Source organism: Carcharodon carcharias, chromosome 12, assembly GCF_017639515.1.
Source record: "Carcharodon carcharias isolate sCarCar2 chromosome 12, sCarCar2.pri, whole genome shotgun sequence".
NCBI classification, from domain to species: domain Eukaryota; kingdom Metazoa; phylum Chordata; class Chondrichthyes; order Lamniformes; family Lamnidae; genus Carcharodon; species Carcharodon carcharias.
Genome location: NC_054478.1, coordinates 109,770,006 through 109,781,383, shown reverse-complemented (window position 1 = coordinate 109,781,383; position 11,378 = coordinate 109,770,006). Strand labels below are relative to the sequence as shown.

The window sequence follows — 11,378 nt, the reverse complement described above, 5'->3', positions numbered from 1 at the left end:
GGATGAATTGCTACCTTACCAGGGGAATAAATATGGTTTTGACAGGATAACCTAATCTTGAGGGTCTTTCTTAAAAGCCCCTTGTTGCCTGCCTCAGTTGAGGAGGCTAATTTAGCAATTTAGCATCGTCTAAATGGAAACTCTCTCTTTGTTAGCATAGGAAGACATAATTTTAAACCATCACCATGATTTTTTTGTTTTGATGGCATGGTGACAACAATGGGATGCTATTTTTGGTGGTATAATGATGCATCTCAATGCAAATTGCCCACTCCTGTCAATAGTTTGACCAAAAAGCAAACACTAGAAAGATATGGTTAGCATCTCACACTTAAAGAAAGGTTAGTTTTCTCTCATTACATTAAAGAAATGCCTGCACAAGTTACCTCAGTGTGAGAATAGTGAGACTGACTGATGTAGATTTATGGTGCAGCTGATGAGACTCCAGATGAAAACATTGCGCAATCTGATCCCATTTTGACAGAAGACCCCTCCACGCAGACAGCGAGCGCCTCACTCCCTCCCGACAATAGGGGCACTCTTTGCGGCGGATGGAGACACTGCTAGCACAGCGGCAGAGGAACTGAGTGCGGTGGCTGTGAGGAGTGAAGCGGTCTGGGGGGGAACGGAGCAGGTAAGGAGCCGGGTCTGACCCGGGAGGCAGAGAGAGGGAGGAACCGGGCCCAGCCATGCCTGACCCGGGAGAGAGGGGGAGGAACCGGACCGGCCCGGCCCGGGCCGGGCGGGGGAAGAGGGACCGGGACCGGCCCCGGCGAGGGGGAGGAGGAGGGGGAGAGCAGTGCGGCCCGGCCCGGGAGGGGGTGCGGGCGGAGGGGAGGCGGCCGGCGGCGGGGTGGGGGGGGGGCGGGAGGCGGGGAGGCGGATGGGGGGGGGAGGCAAGGAGAGCAGCGGGGCCCGGGCGGGGTTGGTGATGCAGGAGAGGGTGGAGCGGCACTCTGGGGCCCCGGCCTGGGCGCTCCCTCTCTGGGGCCCCGGCCTGGGCGCTCCCTCTCTGGGGCCCCTGCCTGGGCGCTCCCTTTCTGGCTGCCCCTGTAGATTTGATTTGTGATTTCAGCTCAATGGGGCGTTTCCGGGCTCCTGACAGGCCCATCCCGCGGCCGGAGCTGAAGAGGGTCTCCGTGCCTGCGGCTTGCTGTGTATTTTGGGTGCGCAGCTCCTTTTTGGTGGGTGCTAGGCGCAGGAGTGGCTTTGTTTCACCCCACTGACTGTATTGAGTATTGTTCAAAGTCGATTGAGTTTTCCCACCAGCCACCTACACTGACAGGGTTTGTTTTTAGTGGTACCGATTCTGGTTCGGACATTATCCCTGATTGGGTTAGAAATACCTTCGGTTAAAGGTTTCACGAAGATCCAAACAAGAAACAAGTGTTGTGACACACTAATGTAAGATGTGGCATAGTCAAACCTGAAAAAACTCAGCTATACATATGTAGGAATGGACTACACCGAATGAGAACTGGGAAGATTTTCTGTTAGGAATTCTTCATTACAGAATGACACTTGGTTGAGCTTCTCATCTGGTCGTACCTCGAAGGAAATTAGTTAGATTTGTTTTGTTGACATAGGCATAGGGCATGTTGTCGTCTTCGTTATTGTTAATTGTCTAGTTAACCTTGTATAGTGAGAAATTCTCAAATGGACATAATTTTGAAGGCCTGGCAGGGTTTTGTTTATTTTTCTTTTGTATGTGATTTCTGTGAGCAATTATAATAGAGACATAATTGAGGGGTTTATATTATACTTTTTATACTGCGAGAGCACACCTTTTTTTTCACCTGGACATCAAGATTAGATTACAGTCTCTAAATCAGTATAGGCTATTATTGTTTTTGAATCCTTTACTTGCATTGAGAAGGTGACCTAGAGTTCTGATCTTGCTTTTGATATGTCCAGAAAGAGGTAGCTGTATTTGAAGTGGGACAAGGTGTCTCGCCAACTGATATTTCTGACCTTGTCTTTTGGTGAATTATTTGGCCTCTTTGATACCTTCGCCAGTGACATGACTGTAATCAGTCCTATGCCAATTAGGAAATTTGGACTCAAGTCCCAAAATTGTAAGCATAAACTTCAACTGTCATATTAACACTCATTTATTCAGAAAGTAACTTGGCAACAGCTTTGTTATAATTGTTGATCTTTTAAAATGGGGTGTATTGTTTCTCAGCTGCCTGTTGTCAATGATACACTTCATGCCTCAGATAATAAAGGATGGATAAATTCACCTAATTCTGGTGTCTTGATGGGATGATTTTCTATTCGCTGCCAGTAAAGGCCCCTGATGGAATGACTTTTACATACAAATTAAGAGTAGGCCATTTTGGCAGGATCAATCCTGTTCTAAGTGGGCATGGTCTAGTGGCATAAAAACTACCTTTAATTTGACACCAGAATTGGCCAGTAGATAATTGTAATACAGACACGATAATTTTCTTTGAAACTTGTATATGTGTGTATGTGACTGCCTGGGAGTCTATGGTGCTGAGACTCGATGTTTGAAATGTAAAGTGTCCCATTTCCCAACACTAACCACCCTGTCCTGATTGACTAGAAAATGTATTCCAAAAATGGTGAATGGATTTTCCATTTCTGCTGATTTTATTGAGAAATAATTTCTTGATTATTTTCAGGAATTTGTAAAAATGTAACTAGATTAATCTCTTAATGTGGAAATTACATGACAAATAGGGAAGATCTTGTAGGCAATGTAATGAGGAATGCATTGCATTTTTAATTGAAATGGGAACAGTTTATGACTAAGCTACAGAAAAGAAATCTACACCAAGAACTTCTATTTATAAAGCAGCTTAAACGTAACAAAATTTTTCAAGGCACTTCACAGAAGTATTATAATACTATGCATGACACAGAGCCACTTATTAGGTCAGATGGCCAAAAGCTTGGTCAAAGAGGGCTGTTTTAAGAAGTGTTTTAAAGGCAGAAGGTGAGGTGGAGAGGTCTAGGAGGGTATTTCAGAGCAATGATGGAGCAGTTAAAATCGGGGGTGCACAGGAGGCCAGAATTAGAGGAGCGCAAATATCTCAGAAGGCTGTGGAGTTTATAGATTACAGAAGTAAGGAGGGGTGAGGCCACGGAGGGACAGTGGAGAGATGTTGGAGGAGGATGTTGTGGTCAACTGTGTCAAAGGCTGCAGATAGGTCAAAAAGAACAAGGAGCGAAAGTTTAACTTCATTACAGTTACATAGAATGTCATTTGTGACTTTGATAACAACTGTTTTGGTACTGTGGGCGGGTGGAAACCTGATTGGAGAGGTTCAGATATGGGGTTCCAGGTATAATGAGAATGGATTTGGCGCCAATATGTTCAAGGACTTTGAAGAGGAAAGGGAGGTTGGAGATGGGATGCTAGCTTGCAAGGATGGAGGGATCGAAGGTTAGTTTTTTAGGAGAGTGGTGATGATGGCAGATTTATAGGTGAAAGGGACAAACATCTGAAGAGAGAACACCATAATCAATATCTGCTAATATGGGGGCCATGAGAGGAGTTGGGTGATCAGTTTGCTGCGAATAGAATTGCAGGAACAGGTGGTGGGTCTCATGGACAAGACGAGCACAGATAGAGAAACTTCAGAAATATGCAAGTTCAGAACTAGAGCATTGGAGGAAATTTGGCCAGATGGTCTATTAGAATGGAGGGACGCAGCAGAGCCAGCTGATCGGATTGTCCAGATCTTGGTTACCAAGAAGTCCATGAGCTCCTCACGCTCATTGGATGTGAAGATGGAGGGGACAGGGAAGAGGTGTTTAAGAAGACAGTTTGCAGTGGAGGAAAGAAGTCGGGCTTATCAAGCAGGACTTGATAATGTTTTAAGTGGTCCAGCCAGATCTGGCAATGGATGGCTAAGCCAGTTGCCTGTCATATCCTTTCAAGTCTGCATCCTTTGAACTTGGGGAGCGTAGATGGGGGCAGTACCAACGGAAGTGGCCAAGGTGAGAGAGAGTAATAGTTTTTGGAGACTAGGACATCAACGGTGCAGGTAAGGGCATGGTTGAGTAACAGTTGTGTATATTTAGTACACAGTTACTTTTATACGCAAGAGATGGAAGCATTCTAATATAAATATAATGCCAGAGAATTGTCTGTTTTTCTGCGTGCTGGAGTATGACTATGTAAAATAATTTAAAAACAGAACTGAACAATACAGAACCAATTTTTTGTTAGGATGTTAGCCTTGTTTAACTTCAGTGCAGTTTTTGTTTCTTTCATAATCCATCAGCCAGCAGCATAGGTTGGAATGGGGTATTGATATCTCTATTATGGTTACTATGTGACTGAACAGCAGGATCATAAGATGAAGTGACATGAAGGAGGCCCTTGCATACATTTGATCTCATCCTACCAGATTACCAATGCCACTGATAATCCATTGTAATTTTTTAAAAATTGACTCAATGAGGCCAGTTATTTTTGAAGTGGATATATACATATGTTAAAAATGCTACAGATGCTGGAAATCTGAAATAAAACAGATAATTCTGAAAATAACAACATTAGGCAGCACCTGTGGAGAAAGAAAAATGGAGTTAACCTTTCAAATTGATAATGAGCTTTTTTTCAAAGCTGGAAGAAATTAGATGTAACATCATTTAAGCAAGTACAGATGGGAAAGCAAAAGGGAGGGTCTTTGGGGTCGAAGGCAGGAGTGATTAAATGACAAGGGGATGATGGTGAAAGGCAGAAGGTGATGGTATTGGACAAGTAAACAAAAGATGGGTTTAAAGGAGCTACAAATGGCAATAACAGAACTGTTACCAACATCAGTCTGGAAAAAATGGGAGCAGTGGTTATAATGTGAAGTTATTGAAATTAGTGTTAGTCTGGAAGATTGTAAAATGCCTAATTGAGAGATGAGGTGCTGTCCCGCAAACTTCAGTTGAGCTTTGTATATATTTGTGTTGCTCCCCAGTAATCCTCTAAAATATAATGGTGTCGTACACTGTAGTATATTTCCTATTGTGTAGACATCAATAATGGTTGTACCTTATACAGAGTCACAGAATTGTTACAGCACAGAGAGAGGCCATTTGTCCCACCGTGTCTGCGCTGACTCCCTGTATAGCAATTTAGCTAGTGCCACTCCCCACCTCCTCCCATAGCCCTGCACATTCTTCCTTTTTCAGATAAAAATCCAATTTCCTCTTGAATGCCTCAATTGACCCTGCCTCCACCACACTCAGGCAGCACATTCCAGATCCTAACTATTTGCTGCATGAAAAATAATTTACTCGTGTCGCCGTTGCATCTTGCGCCAATTACTTTAAATCTGTGGGAACAGTTTTTCCCTCTTCTCTGTCCAGACCCCTCATGATTTTGAATACCGCTATAAAATCTCATCCCATCCTTCTCTTCTTTTAGGAAAACAGTCCGAACTTCTCCAAGCTATTCCCATAACTGAAGTTCCTTGTCCTTGACACCATTCTCTTGAATTGTGTACATTAATTGCTTGGTGCTACTTTCTCATTGTTCACAAATTTACCACTTTAAAGGAACCAGTTATTTGCAAGAAAGATTTGTGAGAGGCAATATGTATATCGAGGTTTTTAATTTTAGGTGCCTCATCAAGAAGGTGCATGGGAAGAAGTTTAAAAAGGACTAGTTATCATAATAGATTAACATAATACTTTCATATCCTGCATTTGGTTCTAAATCTAGGCCAGAGTGATGGAAAACAAATCTTTGCATTGCGAGCTGTAACTGAAATGAGTTTGGGCAGTTTCAATCCATTCTTGTTGGACATGTGTGTAAAACTGTCAGGATGCATAATTTATTGCAGAGGCTTTGCAGATAGCTGGTATTGAAATTTAAAGAAATACATTGATGATGTATGGAGTGTTTTTCTGAAGTTAAGCCATATTATTGGTGCAGCTTAGGTAAAGTAGGCTTTACTCTGCATCTGGGAGATGGTAGCATAGTGGTAATGTCACTGGACTGGTAATCCCAAGCTGGTGTTCTGGTGACACTGGTTCAAATCCCATCATGGCAGCTAGTGGAATTTAAATTCGATTAGTAAATCTGGAACTAAAAGCTAGTCTCAGTAATGGTGAGCATGAAATCATTGTCGATTGCCGTAAAAATCCAATTGGTTCATTAATGTCCTTTAGGGGAGGAAATCTGCCATCCTTACTTGGCCTGGCCTACATGTAACTCCGGGCCCTCAGCAATGTGGTTGAGTCTTAACTGCCCTCTGAAATTGCCTCGAAAGCCACTCAGTTCAGGGGAAATTAGGGATGGCATCTGCCTGCGACTGACTAGATTGCTCCATAAAGAACTGGCATAGGCATGATGGACTGAATGGCCACCTTCTGTACCATAACTGATTATGACTCAACACTAGTTGAGACTGAACCAGTGTTCAGAAAGACCAGACGCCCCTCTTTTGCGTCAAGGTATGAAACCTATCACTTGATTTTCAATCGGTTTTGACCTGGACCTTTTTCCCCATGACAACCAAAATCACATGGGCCTGTCTCAGGGCAAACTTAGCTTGATCATACCATCCCCCATTCAGAACATTCTGTTTTACCTTAATTTAAAAGAGATATTCTAATGTTATGAATGTGGCACTTGATGCCTATAGAAAACTTTTGCATTCCCTTTTATGTCATCTGCCAGTCTCTTTGCCTGTCCTATTTCATTTTTCACTTACCATCTATATTCAGCCTGATCCTCATTTGTATTATCAACTCGATATCTACTGTAAACATCTTTTTTCTGCTTCACCTTGCTCTCTCTATCTCGTCACCCAGGGAACTCTGGCTTTCGTTGCCCTACCTTTTTCCCTTGTGGGAATGTGTCTCAACTTGTACCTGAACCATCCCCCCTTTAAAGGCAGCACATTGTTCCACTAAAGTTTTACCTGACAACTTTGATTCTAATTTACCTAGGCCAGACATGTTGTCATTGCACTGAAATTGCGCCACCCCCCCCCCCCCCCCCCCCCCCCCCCCCCCCCCCGTTAACTATTTTCACCCTTGATTGCTCCTTGTCTTTTTCCATTACTAACCTAAACCATATGATCACCATTCCCTAAACAGTCCCCCACTGACACTAGATCCACCTCATTCTGGAGAACCAGATCTCGCAATGCCTCCTTCCCCATTGATCAAGGAAGTTCTCTTGAACATGCTTAAAAAACTCCAACCTCTCTCTGCCCTTGGCTATGAGGGCTTTGATGAGCTTGTACAAAAGAGGAGTTGAGGCCTGGGGCAGATCAGCCATGATCTTATTGAATGGCGGGGCAGGCTTGAGACTCTGAAGAAGAGTCATACCGACTCGAAACATTAACTCTGTCAGACCTGCTGAGTTTTTCCAGCACTTTTTGTTTTTGTTTCAGATTTCCAGCATCCACAGTATTTTGCCTTTTATTATAGTAACCTAATGGTACCTTTCTTGTTCCTTGATTGTAACCAAATAGATTCTGTCCTTGACCCCTCCAGGATACCCTTTCTCCAGCACTGTAATACTCTCAACCAATGCTACCACTCCTCCTTTCTTTCCTTCTCTGTCTTTTCTGAACACCTTGTACCCAAGAATATTTAGTACCCTTTTTTGAGCCAGATCTCTGTTGTTGCCAGGACATCATATTCCTATGTGATTATCTGCAGTTCACCAAACTTCTTTACCATGCTTTGTGTTAATACGTTCATTTACTGGAAACCTAATTTAAACTATATATTATTCTTCCTTACTCTGACCCCATTTGTTACCTTACTACTTCTTGCAATGTTACGATCTGTCTCTCCTAATCCTTTATGCACTTTGTTTCTCCTTTCTAATGCCATGTCCTGGTTCCCTTCCCCCTGCCAAGTTAGTTTAAACCCACTGCAGGAGCACTAGAAATTGCTGCACTAGGACTTTGGTCCTAGCCCTATTGAGGTGCTACCTGTCCAGCCTGTACAGGTCCTGCCTCCCTCCAGAACAAATTCCAATGTTCCAGGAGTCTAAAGTCCTCCCTCTTGCACCACCTCTCCCGCCACACGCTCATCTGCTGTATCCTATTTCTATATTCACTAGTAATCCTGAGAGTACTATCTTTGAGGTCCTGCTTGCTGTGTTCCTTTCCAACTCTCAAATCTGCCTGCAGGACATGATCTGTCTTTCTATCTATGTCGTGGGTACCAATATGGGCCATGACCTCTGGCTGTTCACACACACACACACACACACACACACAAACAACTCATGTGTTCTGCAGCTGATCAGTGATATCCTCAGCCTTGGCACCAGGGAGGCAATATACCATCCTGGAATCACATCTCCGACTGCAGAAATGCCTGCCTGTCCTCCTAACTATGAATCCCCTCTATCATTATTGCTTTTCCAATCTTCCTCCTGCCTCCCTGTGCAGCTGAGCCACCTGCACTGCTGTTTATTTGTCTGTGACTGCACTCCCCAGATGAAATAATACTTTCATCAGTATTCAGAGCTGAATTCTGGTTGGAGACTAAGATGCACTCAAGCCACTTTTACCTGGTCCTCATGGGCTGTCTAGCAGTCATGCATTCCCTCACTGCTTGCACACCCTTAAGTTGTTGGGTGATGACATGCAGAAATGTGCTATCTGTGTAGTTCTCAGCTTCATGGATGCACGGAAACCCAGAGCTCGAGCTCTGCAGCTGATGACTCTTCTTGCACGTGTTTGTCCAGGACATGAGAAGGATCCTGGAGTTCTCACATGGCACACCATGTGCATTCCACAAAACAGGTGCCCTGCCATCCCTCTATTTATTAGAATAACTAAATTTGACAGAAATAAACTAAAGACCATACTTATGTGAAAAAACTCATCAATTTCCCTTGTGCTGACATCACTTTTACCATCTTTTGCTTTGAGTACAAAACAACATTAATGAAATAAACACTCCCAGGTGCTTCAGAGAGGGGTAGACACCAGTGGATCCATAATCTGAAAGCCAAGAGGCTAGGGGTAAGGGAAAGTTTGCTTGAAGAGTTTGAGATTTGAGAAGGTTCTTAGAGATTTAGGGAGGAAATTCCAGAGGCTAGGACTGAAAGGCATTGAAAGCTTTGCTACCAATGCCAGGGTTGAAATGAAAATGAGAATAATAAGTTTGAGTCAAAAAGGGAGTGTTCCATGAAGGCTTTAGGAGTTTAGAGGTGGGTTGGGCAATGCCATGATTGGAGTTGCAGGTAAGGATGGGAATTTTAAACTTAATTAGGAACCAATGAAGATCAGTAAAGATGGTGTAAAGCAATGCACTAGCAACAGGGAGTTTTGCACATATTGGAGTTTGTGGAGGAGAAGGTTGAGGCACCATCAGGGAGAGAGTTAAAAACAACAAAAAGGTGTGTAAGGATGTTGACACTGAAAAGGCCATGGTGATGTTTGTGAAAGTAAACTATCCTGATGATAGGATGTAGCATTGATGCCAAGGTTGTGAATGGTCTAATTCAGTATGTTAGTATGTTTGTCAGTGGATTAGGAAACAAAATATAGCATATTTTGTTTAGTGGGAGCAGATTAGGAAATGCTCTTCTAGCTTGTATTGTCAGCACCCCTCAATGTCTCACAGATTATTCCTGTTCCAAAGTAGTTCTAGAAGAAATGGGTTTTTTTGGCCAGTAATGACCTGTGGTATTGTAAGAGCAGAGCAGTAAGGGAACATTGGAACTTTCTAGTACTGAAGGATGGCACCTGTGCTGGCTGAAAAAGCTGTCCAGCCTGATCCCACTTTTCAGCTCTTGATCTCCTGCAGGTTATTGCATTTCATGTGCATATCCAATATGTGCATCAGTATTTTAAAAAAATATGGTGAGGATTTTTGCCTCTACCAGGCAATGAGGTTCAGACCCTCACCACCCTCTGGATGATAAAGGATTCTCCTAAACTCCCCTCTAATCCCTCAAAAACTCCCCTCAAATTACATAAATCTATGCACCTGGTTACTGACCTCTCTGCTAAGGGAAATAGGTCCTTCCTCACCCCTCATAATTTTATACATAGGAAAGATTAAATGAGTAAATACCCTTTTATACGATTTTGTTTTATTCTTTTGTGGGATGTGGGTGTTGCTGGCTAGGCCAGCATTTATTGCCCACCCCTAATTGCCCCTGAGAAAGTGGTGATGAACCTCCTCCTTGAACCTCTGTAGATCATATAGTGTAGGTACACCCATAGTGCTGCTGCGAAGGGAGTTCCAGGATTTTGACCCAGTGACAGTGAAGGAGCAGCGATTTGGTTCCAAGTCAGGATGGTGTGTGGATTGGAAAGAAGCTTGCAAGTGGTGGTGTTCCCATGTATCTGCTGCTTTTGTCCTTCTGGGTGGTAGAAGCTGTTGGTTTGGAAAATGCCTTGGTGAATTGTTGCAATGCATCTTGTAGATGGTACAAACTGCTGCCACTGTGCATCAGTGGTGGAGGGAGTGAATGTTTAAGGTGGTGGATGGGGTGGCAGCCCTATATTGTCTCAATCTGGTGAAGCTATCTTATTTTTAGGTTTGTCTGGTGCTGCTCCTGGAATACCCCCCTGAACTGTTCTTTGAACCAGGGTTGATCCTCTGGCTTGATAGTAATTGTAGAGAGGGTGATATGCAAGTCACGAGGTTATAGATTGTGATTGAATATAATTCTGCTGTTGATGATGGCCCACAGCACCTCCTATATGCCCAGTTCTGAGTTGCTAGATCTGTTTGATTTAGTACGGTGGTCGTGCCACACAACAGGATGGAGGGTATTCTCAGTGTGAAGATGTGACTTTGTGTCCACAATGGCTATGCGGCGGTCACTGCTACCGGTACTGTCTTGGACAGATGCATCTGCAAAAGGTAGATTGCTGAAGACGAGGTCAACTAAATTTTTCCCTCTTGTAGGTTCCCTCACCACATTCTGCAGACCCAGTCTAGCAGCTATGTCGTTTAGGACATGGCCAATTTGATCAATATTGGTACTACTGAGCCACTCTTGGTGATGGTCATTGTCCCCCACCCAGAGTACATTCTGTGCCCTTGCACAGTTGGGATTTGGACTCCACACTAAACCTCAAGTAAGAAAATTCTTGTCAGGGAATAACCTTATTGGCAGAAAGGACAACCACTAATTCAGAATGCAAACTAACAAGATTTATTGAACAACAAAAATTGACACTTGATGTTCCACTAGTCAAGGCATAGTATGATGTATGTCTTTCCCATGGATTTGGGAACTTTTGGGCCTTTTTTTCTCTTTGGTTCCTTGAATCTGGTCTCTTGACTCACATCATTCTTCAAGGTTAAAAAACATCATGAATGCAAGGCACCTTTCGCAGTTTTAAGACTTCAACTCTGATTTCTCAGTCTACCTTAACTGCTGTAGCTGAATTTTTCACAGCTACTTGCTGAGTGCT

General features: G+C 43.4%; 1 protein-coding gene across 2 annotated transcripts in view; it reads left to right on the top strand.

The window, feature by feature from the left end:
* Positions 1-498: 498 nt before the first annotated feature.
* The window catches only part of rab5b (RAB5B, member RAS oncogene family), a 72,568-nt gene continuing 61,688 nt past the window's right edge, over positions 499-11,378 (top strand). The window contains exon 1 of one of the 2 annotated variants that reach the window (XM_041200571.1): positions 499-634. The gene's annotated coding sequence lies outside the window, so the exon portion shown is untranslated. The remainder of the gene's footprint in view (positions 635-11,378) is intronic. The other variant, XM_041200572.1, reaches the window with a different exon arrangement.